Source organism: Sceloporus occidentalis, unplaced genomic scaffold (genome assembly GCF_023333645.1).
Source record: "Sceloporus occidentalis isolate IW3139 unplaced genomic scaffold, rSceOcc1.0.p SCAF_1, whole genome shotgun sequence".
NCBI classification, from domain to species: domain Eukaryota; kingdom Metazoa; phylum Chordata; class Lepidosauria; order Squamata; family Phrynosomatidae; genus Sceloporus; species Sceloporus occidentalis.
Window position 1 is genome coordinate 64,288,447 of NW_028316981.1, and position 13,718 is coordinate 64,302,164.

At 41.8% G+C, this 13,718-nt stretch overlaps 1 protein-coding gene across 8 annotated transcripts in view; it reads left to right on the forward strand.

Annotated features, from left to right (window-relative positions):
- The window catches only part of IQSEC1 (IQ motif and Sec7 domain ArfGEF 1), a 479,651-nt gene that overhangs the window by 352,311 nt on the left and 113,622 nt on the right, over positions 1 to 13,718 (forward strand). The window lies entirely within an intron of this gene.

The following is a 13,718-nucleotide window of genomic DNA, read 5'->3' on the forward strand; positions in this document are numbered from 1 at the left end:
CCAAATTCCGCACATGCTCCAGATCAGAATCGATTCATTCTGAGGGGAGGGCCAAATGGCAGAGGGATGTGTCCCATCCCTCTCCCCGGCCTTTTCTCCATCCTCCCTGGCCTTCTCTCTATCCTCCCTGGTCTTGCCTGCATCCTTCCCAGCCTTCTCTCTGCCCCCCCCCCCCCCGGCCTTCTCCATCCTCCCCGGTCTTGTTCTCTGAGCCTCACACACTCTCAATCTCAAGTGACACTCTCTCAGCCTCCAACCCCCCCTCCCCCCATTTCCAAGCTGACGTCATATATGATTGCCAGGGGAATTTGGAAGCGGCGCTACCAGTTGGGGATGACAATCATGGCAAAAAAACCCCAATTACACAGGTGTAAGAAAAAAATCCCCTTTCATAGTGGGAACAAAGGATATTTTGGAATTGCTTTCTAAAATGGAGCAAGGGCGAATCAGAAATCACTTTAAACTGCCAGTGGGAATGGCCCCTTGGTGTCTGCCAGTTCATTCACTGAGTGATGCAAAAGAGAAGGGACCCTTTCACACTATACATATAACACTGATTCACTTTAACTGTCTTGATGATGGGAGCTAGTATGGTGAAGTGGTTTGAGCATTGGACTATGACTCTGGAAAATAGGGTTCAAATCCACCCACTGGCCAGGTCAAGTGCTCTCAGAGGATGGTAATGGCAAACTTGCCAAGAAAATCCCACAACATGTTCGCCTTAGGATTGCCATAAGTCAGAAAGAACTTGAGGGCATGCCACAGTGACAACAAGCCTGAATAATCAGTGAATCCCATTGTGGGAGAAAGGTGGGATATAAATCTTTGAAATAAATAAATACATACATACATACATACATAAATTTGGAATTGCGGGTGGGGGGGAGTTAGAATTCTCAGCCACAGGGATCTAATGTGTGACCAAATTACAAAACCCAGGAATCCATAGATGTTGCTATACAAATTAAAATGGAGTCATGGTGTTATAATGGTGTGATGTGAAAGGACCCCAGGAGGGGAAAAGCAAAAGGTAGAAAATCTTTGGAGGAATAGACGCCACCTTTGTCTCAGACATTTTCAGTAAGTGGTTAGAGGAGTAGAGGAGTGCAACTGACTGACTCAGAATGAGGACCCTCTGTGCAACTTCACCCAAAGGAAGGGAAAGTCCTAACTAGCTAGGTAGTATTGTAGGCTAAATCCCCCTTGCCATGGTAATTACAGAGGGGACCTACTGGGGAGTCCCTCACTTCTGTTCTTCTCCAGCTTCACTTGAAGGGATTAGAAAGAAAGGGTTGTTGTGTGCCTTCACGTCGTTTCTGACTTCTGGTGACCCTAAGGCAAACCTATCCTGGAGTTTTGTTGGCAAGATTTGTTCAGAGGAGGTTTGCCATTGCCTTCCCCTGAGGATGAGAGTGTGTGACTTGCCCAAGGTCACCCAGTGAGTTTCATGGCCGAGCTGGGAATTGAACCCTCATCTCCAGAGTTGTAGTCCAGCACTAAAAACCAATATGCAACGCTGGCTCTGTAATACGCTTTACTCTTTACCATTTAATTGATTTTCTTTTTCAGTTGCTTTTTCTTCAACATGAAAGTGGCACTGTTAGGAACACCTTTGCAGATAACTGTTTCCCCAAATGTGAACAGTGATGGCAGTTTGATATTCACAGTTAAAACTTCTAAGGGCCAGTAACTTATCTTTAAGGTTGAAATAAGGGCAGGGTTTTTAAATCCCCTACTCCCTATGTAGAGTCACTAATCTCCTACAAAAGTGGAGTATTTGGGAAAAATTCTAATATTTTGCATGATAGGTATGAAGTGGAAGAATACAGTCTCCCACACACAAATGGCAGCAATATAATAATTAGCAGCCTTCTTCATTCAGAATGTACTAATGGGAATAATTAAATGTCATGGTGTAGTGTTCCCAGAGGTAGTCTTAGGGTTAATCTACAGTAAGGGCAAAAGTCTAAATGTACTCCTGCCCCTGCACCTACCCTGGAACCACTTCACATTTTTTTCTCTGCAAGCACATTACCGTACATGCTCATGTACATATTGACCTCAAGGGCAGGTTTGGGGGCCAGAATCATGGATTTTGATATGACCCATGGATAAGTCAAGGGTAAAACTTAGCAGCATGTAACAAAGCATCTAAAGGGGAAACCACCGCTCCCCTCTCTCCTTCTCTGGACCTCTCCTGACCACCTAGCACCACTTTCCTGGTGCTAGAGGATAAGGTTTTAACATCAGATTGAAAAGGGAAGGAACTGGAGGGAAGTGGGTTTTGGTGCTCAGAGAAGGAGGATGGGATGGGGAGAGAAGGTTTTAACATCCGATTGAGAAGGTTAATCACCTCTTCAACATTCCCTGCCTCAGCAGCTCTTTCAGAAATCACTGATGAGGCATGGACAGTGAGGCATAGGGTGCTGCTTCTTTCAGGACCTTTCTAAGTATTACTGTACTGACGCATGTATAAGTTGACCCAAGAGTTTAGGGACAATTTGGGGGCATAATTTTTTTTAAAAAAATTATTTACACTTATCCCTCCACATTTGCTAGGGTTAGGGGCGCAGGACCCCTGTGAATGTGGAAAAACCTCAAATAACAAAAACACTATGTTTTTCCCTGAGAGAACACCTCTCTAGGAATCTCTGTGTCCTCCAGTGCAACTCTGTGGTCAACATCTGCCAGACACACACACATTTTTGTATTGGTGCTGTTGCCAAGGCACCAAAATTACATTCTGAGCAGCTTGTTTGCCTCAAGAGCTATGATCGTGCCAGCAGAGGTAGGAGGAGAGAAACCCCCATTTGGGCTGGGAACTGAAGGAGGCAATGGGGCAGCGCAAAGGGCAAAAAAACCCCCACCATGTTTTAACATTGTAAGATGACAGCAGGGGTAGCGGGGGCAGCGGGAGGAAAAGTGCCTGGGGCACAATCTAGAGAAAACTATAGAGTTTAAAAAGAGTGCAATAAAGGAGCATACATCAAATCTGGAGTGGATAGGGACATGTGTCTTGTGGCCTTAGTGCCCCAGATTTGGGGGGAGGGGGAGTTTTAAAGGAGTTTTTCTGTAGACAAGACTTTAGCTAAACAACAAGAACAAACAAGATGGTTGTCCCCACTGGATACTAGATCTTCCCAGCCCCTAAATACACAAATTTAAGATGCTTTTGCCATGGTTCTTAAACCTGTGCAAGCCAAACACTTCAGCTTAGTACTGTTGGGAACTATAATCTTTGGAGCATCCCTTCAGACATTTGTGTGGTACTTATTTTCAAATGGATATACAGTACTGTAGATTCTTCTTTTCTTCACATAGGCTTTTACTGTTGTTCACCTCTTATGGTTGTATTATAGTAGCGTGGTTGCAGTGTAATAATTGTGACTGTGTCTTAGTACACATTCGGGGGGGGGGGTGTCAGTAGAATTAGAAGAAGAAACAGCACAATGTCTGGGAAGAAGAACAGTGTGAAATTTTTGTACAGACCTATGATGAGATGATTTGGAATGTTCCTCCTTAGGTTTATGCTTTTTAGAGGAACTTATTGAGAGGAACAAAGCCGTAAACAGTGATAGATCACTGAAAGCACTGTGCATTCCACTACCACTTCTTTATGGGAATTTGACGTTTACTTTACACACACAGACACATACACTCAAGTTACCCACAGATTTTGCATTTCTATTAATATTCACACACATACCTGCTCGTTCATGGGCATAAATGTCTGTCCTTAGGAACTTCACTCCATGCATCTGATCAAGAAGACTGTTTGTGAAACCTTATGTTTCTTTTGCCCAATTAAGCCTCCAAGATGCTACAGTATGTCTTTGCATACTGAGCCTGACTAACACTGCTGTGTCTTTGAATTCCACACATTTTAGTGCCGTGTTCTGAATCTCATCCACTTCAGATATATATTTTCTACCATATGATTAGGTGGTCATGTACTGTTTAAGCTTTGGATAGGTAGCCATGGAGAATCCATGGATCTTACTTGACCCATTTTCCAGGGCCAGGCAACCCACACATTTCCCCCAAAACCGGGTTTTCATACAGTCACTTCCAGTTTTTAAGAAAGGGCTATTTTGGGTTGATGAAGGTGAAGAAGAACAGAATAGACTTAAAATCGCATGTCCTTCAAGGCATTATTCTCTGTTTGATCTGAATCTAGGTTTGGACCAAATGGAAGCCCTTGATTGCATTGAAATGTTCTGTTATGCAATTCAGACTTCATATATTTTAAATAACATTTATATACAGTGTAATCTCAGTATCTGCTGGGGTTTGGTTCCAGTCCAACCCGCACTCTCCAAGGATACCAAAATCCAAGGGTACTTAAGTCCCATTATAAACAATGATATAGTAAAAAAAGGTTTGTTTTTTGGATTTTTTTTCCAAAAATTTATATTGAGAAGTAGTTGCTTAAATCTGTGGATGCAAAACCAATGGATATGGGGCGGGGGGGGGGGGGGGAGAGCAGGAGCTGTACTGTTTTTAAGAAGGATTTCTCTGAGGTGGACTTTCATTAAAATGCATTTGATGAATAAATAAGATGACATTAGATAAAACCAAACCAAAACAAATTCAGAGAGAACGTGATAGTCCCAATCCTGTGAATTAGGGCAAGCTGAGGTAAATTTTTGTTGTACTGTATATTCCAGAAGTAGGGCTATTGCCACATACATTATTAATACTCCATGCCAGAACACGCGACAGTCCGAACTTACAGTATGCATTGATTTTTTTTTTTTAAAAAGGCACTCTTCTGAAACTTTCTTCATTCTCTTTAGCGCTATTTAGATTTTATTAAAAATAATGAAACTAACACAAGGACTAAATTGGATAGTATTGAGCAGCTCCACCACTGGTGTGTATCCCAGGAGTCATTCAGACTTTTTTTTAGTGGAATGATGCACATTCTATGTTTGTTATTCATACTATAGAACCACATCTACAAGACATTACAATAGTCCGGGAGGTTACTAACATATACATTACTGTGGCCACAGCTGGTTTACCACCCTCAAACAGTAGAAATCTTCATGCCAGAGAAGGCATCTAGGCATCTAATGAGGAAGATGGATCATGGATCCATAAATCATGGAGCACCTCAGAGTTGTGAACCAAACTTTTCAGACTAGGGCTACTCCCTCTGGAATAGGTTAAACCAGAGGTCGGCAACCTCCGGCCTGCGGCCCAGATCCGGCCCAAGGAGGCCTTCGTTGCGGCCCCCGGGAGCGGTTGCCGCTACTGCCGCACAAAAAAATAACGGTGCCCATAGCGGCAAAAAGCTGCGCTGGGCGCTGCCATTTTTTCACCCAAAACGGCGCCAAAGTCTCGCGCGACCTCAAAGAAGGTTACGCGAGACTTTGGTGCCATTTTGGGCGAAAAAATGGCGACGCCCAGAGTGGCTTATTGCCGCTCTGGGCGCCGCCATTTTTTCGCCCAAAATGGTGCCGCCCAGAGGCGAAGTCTCACGCGACCTCAAAGAAGGTCGCGCAAGACTTCGGCCTCCAGGAGGCCCGATGCGGCCGAGGGAGCCCTCGAATAGGGCTTCGACAGCCACATCGGGCCTCCTGGAGGCCCGATGCTGTCGCTGGCGCCCTCGAAGAGGGCTCCAACAGCAGCATCGGGCCTCTGGAAGGCCCGCTGAAGCCGTCGGAGCCCTGTTCGAAGGCCCCGGCGACGGCATCGGGCCTCCTGGAGGCCCGATGCTGTCGCTGGCGCCCTCAAAGAGGGCTCCAACAGCCGCATCGGGCCTCTGGAAGGCCCGCTGAAGCCGTCGGAGCCCTGTTCGAAGGCCCCGGCGACGGCATCGGGCCTCCTGGAGGCCCGATGCCGTTGCTGGCGCCCTCAAAGAGGGCTCTGACGGCTGCATCGGGCCTCTGGAAGGCCCGCTGAAGCCGTCGGAGCCCTGTTCGAAGGCCCCGGCGACGGCATCGGGCCTCCTGGAGGCCCGATGCTGTCGCTGGCGCCCTCAAAGAGGGCTCCAACAGCCGCATCGGGCCTCTGGAAGGCCCGCTGAAGCCGTCGGAGCCCTGTTCGAAGGCGACGGCATCGGGCCTCCTGGAGGCCCGATGCCGTTGCTGGCGCCCTCAAAGAGGGCTCTGACGGCTGCATCGGGCCTCTGGAAGGCCCGCTGAAGCCGTCGGAGCCCTGTTCAAAGGCCCCGGCGACGGCATCGGGCCTCCTGGAGGCCCGATGCCGTCGCTGCCGCCCTCCAACAGGGTGGCGGCAGCGGGCCTATGGAAGGCCCAATGCCGCCGTCGCAGCCCTGTTCGAGGGCTCCGGCAGCGGCAGCAGGCCTCCTGGACGCCCGATGCCGTCGGTGGCGCCCTCCAACAGGGCTCCAGCGGTGGCAGCGGGCCTCCAGGAGGCCCGGGGCTGTCACTGGGGTCCTGCAAGAGGCTTTTTTGCTGGCCTCTGACAGGGCCTGGGGCCCCATCAGGGGCCTGCAAAGATGGGGAGGCCTGGCCCCCGGAGGGTGAAACTCCACCCCCGGCACGTGGCCCCGCCCCGGAGGGTGGAAGCTCCACCCCCGGCATTCGGCCCCGCCCCCGGAGGGTGGAAGCTCCACACCCGGCTTCGGCCCCCCAGTCGCATGAGGGACAGCAACCCGGCCCAAAAAGGTTGCCTACCCCTGGGTTAAACATTGCCTTCCTGTACAGGGGAGCCACCAGCAGGATGCTCATAAAGCTGTTAAGAACTAGAGGAATGAAGCAGAACTTTTGTGAAGCGATAAGTAATCTGTCAGCACTGCCTTCATGAATTGGCTGTCCAAATTAATATACCATGCAATTAATTTAGAATTAATAAAATGGATTTGTTATAACTGTTCTATTAATTAAATATTTTGAGTAAGCATTAAAAAGTATCCTAGAAACATTTTTAATTATATTTCAGGAGATATAACTGAGTCTTAAGGATGCTGTTGGTGTCCCACATTTCAGTCCAAAGCTCTCAAGTTTCTAGTTTTGACAATTTATAGGGGAAACTATTGTAATTTATACATTTAACAGCTTCCAGGACATTTTAAGACATGCAGTACACAAATATATTAATTAAGTTTGCTAAAGGCAGTCTGAAAATAGATTAAAATATAAGGAAATTAATTGACCCTAGAGGGAATGCAAGAGTGCTGTGCTTCCTGTAGAAGAGATGTTATAAAAGCTTCAGAATGTAAATTATTGCATTCCATAAAGCAATTATAATGATCACATCTATTTACACAAAATGTATGGAAATGTGTATTGGAAGGCAGTGTAAGAGGTCTTTGGAAAGCTCAAATCTTCTTTGAAAATTGCCATCTTGAAACAGAGAAAATAGATTTTTAAAAAGTTAACAATAATTGCTTAGAGGACTGATTTTTCTTGCATTTTAGCTGTGTTTTGATTCAGAAAGAGACTTGTGCCACAACACTTAGAGCAGTATCGTGTGTCAGGCAAGACTATTTCATTAATACTATTTCACAGACAAGAGGAGGCCATGGTAATCCAGCATCCTTCAAGTCTATGAAAGCTTATGCTACCAACTCCTTTCTTTCAGTTAGTCTCAAAAGATGATACAGGATCCCTTTGCATACTCAGCACCCATTAGGCAAAACTGGTTGTTTGGTTTCTTCTGCATCCATTCATTGTTCCACATTGTCCCTTGCACATCACATTCATGGTTGTACAGCAGCCAATACAGTTTCAAGCACAGCAGCCAATGCTGGTTTGCATTCTAGGTTGGTCTTCATTCACCCAAAGAAGAGGGTGATTTTCACCAACCTCATTCTCCAACTGTAGTCTCATTCCACAGCCTTTCTCAAATATGATATTCAGGAGTGATGTTTAGGTGATATTCAGGGGTACAGGGTACAGTGAAATGGAGAGGCACTGGATGAGCTCTGATTGAACTCTGTCCAAAAAGAAAAACATGGGATACAACCCAGTGCCTTAGTGTCAGAGTCATGGGGCAATTAACTATGGCAGTGGGGACTCATGACTGAGATCCAAAACACACTGTATAAACAATCTAGTTTAACTGCCCTGGCTCAGTGCTAGGGAATCCTGGGAATTGTAGTTTATTGTGGTACCAGAGTTCTCCGACAGACGGATAAATGTCTCACAAAACTATAGTTCCCAGAATTCCCGATCATTGAGCCAGGGCAGTTAAAGCAGTCTCAAATTGGATTATTTCTGCAGTGTGTTTTGGACTTGAATCTCTCTATTCATTAAAAGGGTAATAGCAGTCACAGGGTTTGGAAATGGATTCAACTGGTGGAGTTGTATCAGTAGAAAGGGAAGATGTAACTCCCCCTTTTCCCTGCCCCCCCCCAAATTATATGAGAGAATACAAGTACCTTATAAATACCTGTATTTTTCTCTGCAGATCAAATAGATGAAAATTATATGAAGGTAAGGGTTAAACCATGTCTTGGCCCAAGTCCACTTCCTCCCCTTCCAGTGTCATATCTAATTTGGCTCTGAGATCTCTTCTTAGGAAACCCAGCCTGGATAGGGTATTAACAATTGCTATTTCCTTTTTGGCTTTAAGATTATTTTATTTAATAGGAGAAAGAATTTTGGGGTGGGGTGAGTAGAGCTTGTCTTGTAAAAAGCATAAAATGCATCTTATATTAGAAGATGGTTAAAGACATCCTGGAGATGAGATACTGAATACAATTATATTAGCTAATGCTCCTATGTTTAATTTGTCACTTGTAATATTTCCTTTAACTACTAACTCAGGTTTTATGTTCCTTTTGATAAGTCTGGATTATGTTAAGGTACCAGATATAAATTGAATTGTAGAGGATTTAATTAATAGTGATCATAGTTATTTATACTTGAGGAATTTGCTCCACTAAGGAAATCTCTTTTTATTACATCAAAGGATTGGTTTTAACCAAATTGTGTTGGCATAAAAATATGTATATTTTTGGTTTAAATGGTGGCTGATAGGAGCAATCCCATGCTTTCTGTTTAAACAATAACAAATATGTAGTGGGATCATAATATCTTTTTCACTATTGGGGTGAGAACAACCTAGTGATCTGTAATGAATAACATAATAAAGCCTGAGTTTATTCAATTAACTGCAGTTTATTTGGAAAAACACTTTCTGAGTTAGTATTTTGGTCATTTATACTTAAAACAACACAGAAACAGCAAAAAACTAACTACGGTAGTTTTATTTGACATGAATATTCATAGACAGCAGACTGCAGCCCACTTCTTAAAATACGCTAAAAATAAGTGGTATGCAATTAACAAAAGCTTATGTTAACTAAAACCAGTCAGTCCTTAATGGGACCCCAAACTCTGTTGTTGGTTTTTCGGTGTGAGGTTAACAATGGCTATTACACTGAAGATGTATTTAGAAACAGGTGATTTTGTTTTGGTAAATTTAGGTACCTTACTCAATGCCTTCATACTGGAAATGCTTTTAGCTATGTCTGAATGATATCTGTCTGTCTATATTTCTGTCTATGATAAATATAAATATTTATTTTTTTTATAAATATAAGGGATATTGTATATACTCAACTATAAGTCAATCTCCTGTATAAGTCGAGGGCAGGTTTGGGGGCCAAAATTATGGATTTTGACATGATCCATGGATACGTTGAAGGTAAAACTTGGAGGATCCTTCAGTGTGTGTATGTGTGCACATAGCAAGAGGCACCCTAACTGAGGCTTTTTGCTTCAGCATTTCAGCTTTGATTTCCTTCACTCCCCAGAAAGTCATAGCTAGTGGACAGGAGACGGACTCTGTTTGTTTGTCGAACAGCAATCAGTCACCCAGGACTCTTTCTGCTTGGCTCAGAAAATGGAAAGAGCTGCCATCACATTACCATACTGACCCATAAATAAGTTGACCTGGGATTTTGGGGTCAGTTTTTGGACATAATTTTTTGGCCGTATAGATGAATATATACAAGGTAATTATTTTATTCCATATGTGTAAAGATGTTTATTTTATCAGGCTGGGTGTTTTCTAAAATTCTTAACCCAGTTAGTATTTTGTTTAAATTGAAGACAAAATTTCCATTCCTATCATTTTTAGTTGTCTTTTGGACTCTTGGCCTGAGGTTTTTGTTATTGATATCTCATTACAGATGGCTAAATACACATCACACTATATGAAAGGCTTGCAGTGTCTCTTTTAAAATATTAAATAGCTGGAACATTTTTTTTCAAGATTGGGATTTGAAATTTTTGGCTTGACTGGAAAACTCTGCCTCCCATCTGAACTTATTCTTGGGATGGGAGGGGTTGCCTGAATTACTGTCTGTTTTATACTGACTGGGTCTCCTCAAATCTGCAATTTGGTGTTTAAAAAGCATCCACACAACTGCAAATGATGTATTTGTGCACAGTTCTATTCAGGACTGTAATGTATATCAATGAGAAGATGCTACACTAAACATTAATAGCAAAACATGCTAGGTGACTGTCTTGGGCTGCATCTACTCAATGCTATGGAATTCTGGGGTTTGTGGTTTTGTGACATATTTAGCCTTTTCTGGTGCCACAACAAACTACAATGCCAGAAATCCATAGCATTGAGCCATGGCAGTTAAAGTGATCTCAAACTAGATTATTTATGCAGTGTGAATGCAGCCTCAGTTATTTAATCCTGGGTATTTAGAATTAAATGGAAGCTGCTGCTTTAATATTTGGTGTCAGGAAGATTAGGTTTTCAGGGTGTTTAAGAGATTACCTAAAATTCTGATATTTTTTTTTAAAATTAACTCCTGTATTTATGAAGAAGTCTCAGATTTCATATTTTACTATTTTGTAGGAAGATTTAACAGATAAAGCAGCCCTCTTTTCATATGGTAGAAAAAGATTTCCAGGAGCTTAGCAAGTCTAATGTCTGAAAGTTGAGTTCACAGTTACTACATTTCATACTTCTTAATAAAGGCCATATAGAGCTGGTTCAAGCACAGTAGTCTCAGTTTAATGAGCTCCATGGCTGTGCTTTCCTTCTTGCTTCCACATGCATGTCAAAATTGAAGACTTCCAGCATCTTATATATTTAATCTGGGTTTATTAACCAATAAATGAAATTGGAAGAGATTTACAAGATTTGATATGTGGCTGATACTGAGTCATGATTTAACAGACAGGTTTAAAAAAAAACCTGAGGTCATGATTTCTGGACTGAGCCACAATCTCTCACACTATCTGCTAATAATGTTGGATAGTAGGCTGCTGGAAATAAAGAATTTGTAATAAATAGCATGATCAAAACACCCTGCTACTATGATTTTGTACCCTTTGAATCTATGGTACCGGGCTCATGTTAGGTTTTTGTTTTTAATTTCAGAATAATAGTTTGTGAAAATACGAAATAGAAAACTGGGGTTGAGAAGTCAAGTGAACAAATATGACTTGTGTTTGTGTACATATACAATCTCAACTTATATTACTTAGAAGTTGAAGTCAAGCGTCCGGAATACACAAGTCGGGATAATAACAGCCAAAGCAGCCTCCCTGGCCTCAATTTTTGTATATACGGTATCTTTATTGGCTTGTGAACTGAAGCTACATAGGTGCATGTTTCTTTTAGTTTTCTTTTTGAAAAAACCCTTTCATCACAATATTTGGAAGTAAGGTTAGTGAAGTAAGGCTACATCATAAGGCCTTGTAGTGGATTTTGAAGAGCACTTAGACCTCAGTTCACCCTGCATATTGTTATTTTTCTTCAGTCAGAAAACTTACCAGTTGTTGCACGTGCTTTTGGAAAGGCTAATAAACTTCTCTTTTTAAGCTGATGACCTTTAGTGAGAACCAAGCGTAAGAATCTATGAGGTAAAGGGTATATACTTTTAACTTCTCTGTGACTTCTTTAAAGAAGTAAAGATCATATCAAAAGTGGACATAGCTTAGAAATCCACACTTGATGCAAGTTCTAATAAAAAGTGGAATAAAAATTGCAACTAAAACTTTTGGGAGTTCTACATGGATATTAGAGTCTGAGCTTGGCATGTTTCACTATACAGAAGATGTGTTAATATGTGCTTAAACGTGTAGCCTGTAGCTATAATAGCTATGTTGTGATGATCTTGCAAGTTAAGCAGGGTCATGCTAGGTCATCACACGTGAACAGGAGTATTTTGAGACAAAGCTGCCATAAGCAATGTGATGATTCAGTTAGCAGCGATCTTCCTTTTGAGTTAAAATTGAATTGCAATCAGAACTTTATATTCTTCCTCTTTTTGGAAAAGCCTCTAGACTGACTATTCAGTATTGTTCCTGATCCTCTGTTCTTGCTCAGAATTTGAAGGCGCTGTCTGTAAAGGTAGGAACTTTTAATCTGAGATTCTAATCAAGTGCTAGTTTGTGTAGTTACTCTTCTATACTGTACTTACAGGATAGATTTGACTCGCAGCTCTGTAACTATTTGGTGGTAGTATCCTGTGACATTAAAGAACCACAGTATGTTGTATGTCTTCAGTATTGTTGCATTCCAAAAGAGAATCTTGGTTAACACACTTATGCTACTGGTAGTTATTAATTGTTGTTCAGCCCTTGCTTTTTGGTACTAAGTACCAAAGTACCAGCTTTGATACTAAAAGTACCAAGACTTTGAAATGGTTTGACATCCCTTTCAGAGGATTTCCCCTCTTAGTTCTAGCAGTAGCTTTTGACAAGAGAGTGCTTGAGCAATCAGGGCATTTGATTTCAGATTATGCCAGGAGAAAAGATTTTCGGTGACGGTTTCAGCACTGAATGAAACGCTTCTAGCTGCTCAGAGCTAAATGTAGTCTCTTTGTCTTTTCTTTGATAATTTGTAATAAAAACAGTTCTTCTGAGTAGGCAAGAAAAAAAACATGAATAGAAATGCATTGTGCACCTTCCTGCTATTAAGGTATTGTTTGCATCCCTGTGACTCAATATGAAACATGGATAATTTGTTTAATAGTTGCAGTGATGCCAAAAAAAGAAGAAAGAAACGAATGTTCCCATTTTTATTTTATTTTACTTTAGTTTTTCCTTTTTGGCGGGGAAGGATTGGTCATTCTGAAGAAAGACTAACATTCAGTCATGGCTCACAACCAAATTACTTTAAGTAGGTTTTATTGATGACACGGAGAGCTCCTTGTATGTTCTGACACATGTAAACTTTTCAAGAAGAGAAATCTATTTAGGACTATACACTAAAGTAGCTGGCTTGAATTCAGAGCTCAAAATATTTATTTTGAAGGTGAATTTCTTACTCTGTTCATTGGTTCTCTCAGTTAAATCATTAGCTTTAGCTCAGTGGGTTTCCTTTTGGTTTGTTTTTTTAAGATGCATCAGTACTTTTTATGTTACTTGTTATTTGAGAGTGGTATAGTATTACTACTTCCTTTATGCAAGATGACTGAGAGGCGGATGTCCTCTGATTTTTACTGTGACTGAAGGGCCACATTATGCTGTGACTAAATCTGGGATATTTTCTGACCGCAGTGAAAATTCCAATGTGTTAGGAACTTTGTGATATAGGGGAAAGGTATGAATATTTTAATAATAAATACAGGTTGAATATTTGAAAAACATATGACTAGAAGTGTTCAGATTTCAGATTTTTTCAGTTTTTGGAATATATGCTTATAAACAATGAGATATCTTGGAAATGGGCCCCAAGTCTAAACATTAAATTATGTTTATATACACCTTATAGACATAGCCTGAATGTAATTTTATACAAAATTTTAAATAATGTTGTGCATGAAACAA